The sequence below is a fragment of the Bison bison genome, unplaced genomic scaffold, assembly GCF_000754665.1.
Source record: "Bison bison bison isolate TAMUID 2011002044 unplaced genomic scaffold, Bison_UMD1.0 scf7180017864456, whole genome shotgun sequence".
Taxonomy (NCBI): domain Eukaryota; kingdom Metazoa; phylum Chordata; class Mammalia; order Artiodactyla; family Bovidae; genus Bison; species Bison bison.
The window spans coordinates 9,870,353-9,876,075 of NW_011495018.1; positions in this window are offsets into that span (position 1 = coordinate 9,870,353).

Here is a 5,723-nt window from a genome sequence, read left to right on the forward strand (position 1 = left end):
CAACGGTAATACTGTATCTGTGATCAAAGACCATCCTGGCTATCTCTGACACTCTTCCATTCTGAAGAGGACCTGTCCCTAAACCCTGCTGGCAACACAAGATGATGGAATGCATGTGGAAGCTGGGGGGGAGACGGGCAAAAGCAGCCCCTGGGGACACCCCTGGTTGAGGAGATCTTCTTGGAGGAGGGAGGGGAAGGCAGGGGGCCTCTCCAGTGAAGTCCATCCTGTACAGCATTCTGCCATGGTGACAATTTCCTCTAAAATCTCCACCGTCCAATGTGACACGTGTGGCTATTGAGTACTTGAAACAGGGCTTGTTCTATCAAAGAGCTGAACTTGAGGTCTTATTCAATTTTAACTTGAAATGATCACATTGGCTAGGAGCTACCGTATGGGACTGTACAGCTCTAGGCAGCGATGGGGAGGGGTCTGAAAGAGGCAGGAAGACCTGATGCTTGATCTCATCCTCATTTGCCCTACACCAGCTAAAGCCACCTGTATGCTTTCTCTCCAGTCCGCTGGGAGGCATTGTTGTGGAGGTGGTGGTTGAATGTGGGATGGGAGTGAAAGGAGAGAATGGAGTCTTGCAGCCAAGCAATGGTGGTGGTGGTTTACCAGCTAGCTAAGTCGTGTCTGACGCTATGCAACCTCATGGGCTATAACCCACTAGGCTCCTCTATCCATGGGATTTCCCAGGCAAGAATACTGGAGTGGGTTGCCATTTCCTCCTCCAGGGGCTCTTCCTGACCCAGAGATCCAACCTGTATCTCCTGCATTGCAGGCGGATTTTTTACCAACTGAGCCAAATGCAGCCAAGCAATGGTGTGCGGTATGTGGTATGTTGCCCTTAAGCAGCTATGGACCAGGGCTTAGAGGACTTTTCTGGGAGATACCATCACTAGTAGATAGGGGTGAAAAGTAGGGTTCAAAATACTTCAGAGTGGATGTAGGCTTTCTGTAACCAGTTCGCTCTTCAGTGATAAGTAAATGACAAGTTTCTCTGTTTCTCTAGAGGCTAGGAATGTTCAGAGCTGGGAGGGGGTGGAGATCATAAACAAATTTGTCTTTTCTGCTTGAAAGGTGAAACCTCAATTATGCAGAAGTGGGTGATGCCAAGGATAGTGGTGGGCGTGGGGGAGGGGCAAGGTGCACATTCAGTGACTTTGCCAGAATCACACAGTCAGTCCTTGACAATGTCAGGATAAAAACCCACGTCTTGCTCTGGTGGCTGCTGAAATGAATCCTAGCCTGATGGAGAGACCAGATTTCTGGGTTTCTCAGCCATCAGCCGGCGTGGTGGCCCTGAGTCCATCACTTCCCCTTTCGGCATCCTGATTTCCTCCCCTGTAAAATTCAGGAGTCAGCATGATGGTAAATTTTTTTTTTTTCCTTTTCTTTTTCGCTGCACCAAAAAGGCAGCATGTAGGATCCTAATTCTTTGACCAGGGATCAAACACATGCCCCCTGCATTGGAAGGCAGATTCTTAACCTCTGGACTGCCAGGGTTTAATATATACTGCCTCATCTTTGGACACTGTCTCCCTAGAAAGACCTATCCATATCCCTCAAGCCATTTGGGAATCTAGTAAACCATCGGAGCAAGGCATAGTGCCAGTTTTTATTCAGATGCTTCTCCCATGTTCAAAGATGCTCTTTTTAAAGCCGTTCTCCAGTGTTAAAAGTGTTTTCTGCTCAGTACCATCCCCTCAACCTCCCTGCCACTCCCAGGGACTGCTTTTGGGCCTTGGGTACCAATGAGTGTTGTGATGCTTTCCAGTTGGATGGCCATTTGTATGACTCAGCCATTTCATCTTGGGCTGGGCCTTGGGTAGACACCACCAGGCCTTTCAGCGGGGGCAGAAGTTGTTGTTGTTGTTCAGTCGCTCAGTTGTGTCCAACTCTTTGCGACCTCACAGACTGCAGCACGTCAGGCTTCCCTGTCCTTTACTATCTTCTGGAGCTTGCTTGGACTCATGTCCATTGAGTCAGTGATGCCATCCAACCATCTCATCCTCTATGGTCCCCTTCTCCTCCTACCTTCACTCTTTCTCAGCATCAGGGTCTTTTCCAGTGAGTTGGCTCTTTGCAGCTGCTGCTGCTGCTAAATCGCTTCAGTCGTGTCCTACTCTGTGCAGCCCCATAGACGGCAGCCGACCAGGCTTCCTGTCCCTGGGATTCTCCAGGCAAGAATACTGGAGTGGGTTGCCATTTCCTTCTCCAATGCATGAAAGTGAAAAGTGAAAGTGAAGTCGCTCAGTCACGTCCGACTCTTCGAGACCCCATGGACTGCAGCCTACCAGCCTACCAGGCTCCTCCGTCCATAGGATTCTCCAGGCAAGAGTACTGGAGTGGGGTGCCATTGCCTTCTCCGTCTTTGCAGCAGGTGGCCAAAATATTGGAGCTGCAGCATCAGTCCTTCTAGTGTGGCAGAGGTGGGTTGGGGAATCCAGCAATGGTGGCTCCAGACTCTTTGAAATCCAGGTTTTCATATTATTATTTCATAATAATATCCATGTAGTGCTAGTGGGTTCTCAGCTCTTCACTTAATCACTTAACTTTTCCAGTAGTCTCAGGAGGTGGGAATAATAATTAACAGCTAATGATAATCATTGCAAACACACTGCATTTCTCACGTACCAAGAGTTTCTCCAGAACCACGGGCATCTGGATAAAAAGGTCTAAATGCTGTCACACCTTAATTCAGTGAATGCTTTGCATGACCCTATTAAATTACTACAAGATAGTGCTGCCAGTGTAAGAGACATAGGAGACACGGGTTCAATCTCTGGGTTGGGAGGATCCCCTGGAGGAGGGTAAGGCAACCCACTTCAGTATTCTTGCCTGGAGAATCCCATGAACAGAGGAGCCTAGGCTACAGTCCCTAGGGTGACAAAGAGTCGGACATGACTGAAGCAACTTATCACACACACACACACAGACACAGACACACACACCATTGTTTTCTAAATTTTATAGCTGAGAACCTGAAAGACTCAGATAACTTAAGTTTTTCTCCAGGGAAGTCTTGGCTTGGAAATTCAAGCCCTGTTCTAAGTTTAGAATTATTGATGATGATCAGTACTGGGACTCATGATTCTGTTTAAATGTCATAAGCTCCCTGAAGACGGGTCCTGTCTTTCCTATCCTCCCACCCATTCTGATCAGCACATCCTAGGATTAACAACTCTTAACCATAGTCTTTGGACTATTGTAGATTTCTCCTTTCAAAAGCTTCTTTTATGCTACAGACATTCTTGAGATGTAGCTTAAAGAATGAAATTCAAAGTTTTGCAAGGTGCTCAGAATCACATTAAAAGGGCTCATTAGCACTTAAATGTCAGTAGCCTTTTTATTCCTCCAGCTTTTCCATCGGGTGAAGGGCCAGCCACCCATTAGAAAACAAATTATTAAAAGAGAAATTATAAATCTTTAAAAGAGAGAGGCCCGTGGCAGCCGGGGTCCCCCCACCCCACTGTCTTCTTCCCGGAACGAATGGGTGAGCAGCAGTTTGTTCTTTGAAGCTTGTGGGGCATCAGAGTTCTGGTGTCCTCATTTTCCTTCCTTCCATTGATGTATCATTACTAGAGTGAAAAAAGAAGGACGTCTCGAGGGCTTTTGAAAAAAAAAAATGGGTGACTACTCAAGACATTTTGTAAAGGGGGGAAAATTGCTAGGAAAAGGGACCTCGGTGGGGGGTGAAGGGCTGTGAATGTGCCCTTGTCCGGAGGCTCTCTCAGCTGAAACCTGGTGCAGGCGTTGGTTGTCCAGTTCAAACTGTCATCTTTAGTTCTCGCTGGCTTTTCTGCCCTCGGCCCTGAACCTCAACAGATTGGGGCTTATTTACCTATTCACACTCGGCCGTGGAAGCTCATTAATAAGCTTATTAGCTACACCATTCACAGGAGGCCATTGACAAAAGGGGTTCCAGCCACTTGAAGAGGGAAGAGAAAAAAACTGTAAAGAGATTATTTTCTCATTCAGAAGCCTCACTGGTGTGAAAGCTTTCCTAGACCCTCTGAGGTCACTTGAAGCCTAAATATGATGACAGGATTGTTTTTTTTTTTTTAAATTCCAAACATGGTTTTGCTTTTCTCTAAACCAAAGAGTTTGCTGTTGTGGGCTTGTGGGCTTCACTCACTTAAAAATGGACACTCTTAAGGGAATAAGGGGCTTTTGATGGATGGGTGTCTTTTTATTCCTATAAAGAATAAATTCTGCAGACTGCATCTGGACACTGAAGTAGGTGTTCTTATTTGTCATTATCAGCAGAAGGCTTCCTTTTCATTCAGGGTACACAGAGCCACTGATGAACGATGGGTAGGGATGGCAGCTTCCTGCACCAGTAATTTATGTGAGAACGTGTTAACAGCATTTTCAATGGCTGATGGATTCCTTGCAGGATGGGAAAGGAATCTGTCCTGAGAGACTTGAGTTCCCCATTGGTGGGGAATATAAAGTTGTAAGTGCCAGCCTCCAAGCAGGCAGACACTCAGCCTGGTCTGAGACATTGAAAAGCACTGATGTGGTCAGAACAACTCGGGTGTGGTAGATGGCTGAGGTCACCTGGCTAAGGTGTCTAAGTGAATTAAATGATTCTGGGACTGATCCAGGTTAAAAGACTTGACCAAAAACCATAGCCTGCCCCTAAGCATGGGAACTTATTATTTTATTTTGCTTGAGACTCAGACTATTACTTTTGCTGTCACATTTCCAGAACAGAATTTCAGAGCCATTTGCCTGAAGCATTTCAATGGATCTGTACTCCTGGTGTTTCGGTAATTTTACATAAAAGTTCTCTGAGAGGTATTGTGAAGAAGAATGATTTTCTAATGATGTGGCACCATGAAAAAATATTTTCGTAAATGTTGTGAAGTGTGCAGTGTCAATGACCCATAAGCAACTGCCTTTCTAAATGCAGGAAAAGTCGATTTCCCAGGTCAATTTGGTACTGCTGCGCCATCCATCTTTAGGACTCCAAAGCACTTCTGGGTTTAATGACCTTTTCTAAGGAAAAATAATTAAGGTTTTTATCTATATTGTATTGGACTTAAGGCACCACTTCTTGGGAGCTGGATGAGTGGGGAAGGAGAGCAAATATGTTAAAGAATAAATTATCCTGTAGACACAGCCTAGTGGAAAAGGTAAATGGAAGATATGAACTTTAACCAGTTACAGCTTGGCATTTAGTTGAAGAATCTTAAGATTCAGAGAGGAAATGCTTTGCTCAAGGTCATACAGCTATTTATAGCAGAGTTGAGTCCTTAGAATCTTCCGAATTTATTAATCCAAAATTTTTCCCCCTCAGTTTTGAACTTTTCCCTAAGAGAGCCAGATTCAAAGTCAGGCTCAGCTGCTGCCATTACTCAGCTGGTTAACCCTGGACAAATAACATCTCTCACCCTGTTTCCTTAGCAGAAACTGGGAATATTACTCTGCAGGGTGGCTGTGCGGTTGAAAAAGAAGACTCTATTCCGTGTGCCCTGCCTATAGCAGAACCTCCGTAAATACTCGCTTCTTTGCTCATCGTTATCGTTTTGATGGACAGGCAGACATGCCCCAGGTTACTTTCTCTCGTCTCAAAGTTTCAGTTGCGTTCTATTTCTCCCCCACGCGCCCCAATACCACGCAGATGCATTTTAAAGTCTCGTGGCCGGGGTGGGGGTGGGTAGAGAGCAGGCTTTCTGTCATTTGTTTTGACTTGAATCGAGACAACGTAACGT